At 47.1% G+C, this 1,825-nt stretch overlaps 1 pseudogene; it reads left to right on the top strand.

The window, feature by feature from the left end:
• The first annotated feature begins 261 nt into the window (after window positions 1–261).
• LOC117718002 (large ribosomal subunit protein uL13 pseudogene) lies at window positions 262–1,301 on the top strand (annotated as a pseudogene).
• The last annotated feature ends 524 nt before the right edge of the window (window positions 1,302–1,825 follow it).

Below are 1,825 nucleotides of genomic sequence, written 5' to 3'. Positions count from 1 at the left end.
TATGACAGCTACATTAATTATTCTCTACCTCCGTGTATCAGCTTGAGTTTTTAAGCCTGTGTTCACATTGTTATTTGCCCTGTGCCTACTATGTGCCAGTCTCTGGGCTTGACGCTAGAACCAAGATGATAGATACAATAGGGCCACATTTTATTCACCACCAAAACTGGATATTTTAAACATTATCCTGAGACTGGGGACCAAAGTGGGGGGCAGAAAATGAAGAGAAAGATGGCCTTAAGATCAAAGTGCTCTATAACTATGTCAGGTGGCTACCAAGATGACAGGAGGTCAGGGCTTGTGCCTGATGGCAGAAGCCATCTTCTGGGCCACCTGGCAGCCATTGTGGCCAAGTGGATAGTGCCAGGCCATGAAGTAGTGGTGGTACACTGCGAGGGAATCAACATTTCTAGAAGTTCCCACATTAACAAATTAAGTTACCTGACCTTTCTCTGAAAGCAGATCAACTCCAACCCTTTCGAAGGTCTCTGCTACTTCTGAGTCCCAGCAGCAACTTCTGTCACACTCTGCTAAGAATGATGCCCCACAAGACCAAGTGAGGCCAGGCTGCCATGGATCGCCTCCAAGAGTTGCTTGGGATCCCTCAGTGCTATGATAGGAAAATATCAAATGGTGGTCCCTTCTGTTATGTTATATAAAAATATAAGGAGAGAAGAAATATGTTTGGTAGATGTGCAGTCAGCTGTTGGGGAAGGGGTGTCTCTGTGGGCCCATGCTGAGGCATCCCTTCCCCCTGAGGGACCAGCCATAAGAAGGTATAATATAGAATAGAGTTTATTCAGGGCATGGGCAGGGGAGTTGAGGGAGTAGAAACAGAGACAGGCAGAGAGAGTAGAGGAGTAGAGGCTGGCCATGAGCAAGTGGAGAAAGAGAGAGGGGGGAGAGGAGTGGGAAGAGGGAGGTAAGAGTAGGGAGCAAGAGCAGGAGAGCAAGAGAGAGAGGAAGGGGCAAGCAGCCCCTTTTATATTGAATCCGGTACACCTGGCTGTTGCCAGGCAACTGTGGGGCAGAGCCTAGAATAAATTCCAAGACCTTCTGCCCTCAAGGTTGTGTGGCCAAAGTGTACCAGGAAGTTTGTACAGCTGGGTCATCTGGCTGCTGAAGTACCAGGCTGTGACAGAAAGTCTGGAGGAGAGGCAGAAACAGAAAATCAGGAGCTGCTATTGGAAGAAGCTGCTCCCGAGGCTATGGAAACAGGCAAAAAAGAACATGGAGAGGAGAAAATCAGCAACTTCGTAGAAGTTCTCAAGACTAGTGGATCCTTAATGTGGGCCCAATAATGGCTGTTTCTGCCGAGAGAGAGAGAGAGAGAGAGAGAGAGAGAGAGAGAGAGAGAGAGAGAGAGAGAGAGAGAGGAAAATGAAACCAATGCTGGCTGGCATCTTGGTGTTCAACTTTTCCGCTCCTTGAATGATCCTGGCCATAAGACTACCATGTTAGTGACATCAAGTTCTTCCCATCACACCAGATCAAGAGATTCCACATCTGAGTGAGGCAGGGCATGCTTTGGTTGGCGGGCTGATGTCCTGTTCCATCTACATCCTGCAAGCAAAAGGACTTTGTTCTTAATGCTGGCGAACACTACTTCACTGTGTGCACGTGTTGAATCTTTATAGCTTGTTGATGGTGTTGACTTATCTGTGTGGATTCCCTGGACACTGTTATGTATGGATGGTGCCACAGTAGACATGTACATGCAGGCTTACTATGTAAGCAAAACTTAAAAATAGAGTTAGTCTTCAAAAAGTTAAATTAAACAGTCCAAAGCATTCTGCTGGGGAAAGGCAATGTGGGAGCGGGGATA

The sequence above is a fragment of the Arvicanthis niloticus genome, chromosome 12 (genome assembly GCF_011762505.2).
Source record: "Arvicanthis niloticus isolate mArvNil1 chromosome 12, mArvNil1.pat.X, whole genome shotgun sequence".
Lineage (NCBI taxonomy): Eukaryota > Metazoa > Chordata > Mammalia > Rodentia > Muridae > Arvicanthis > Arvicanthis niloticus.
Note: the sequence above shows the minus strand (reverse complement) of the source record. Positions and strands in the feature narration are given on the sequence as shown.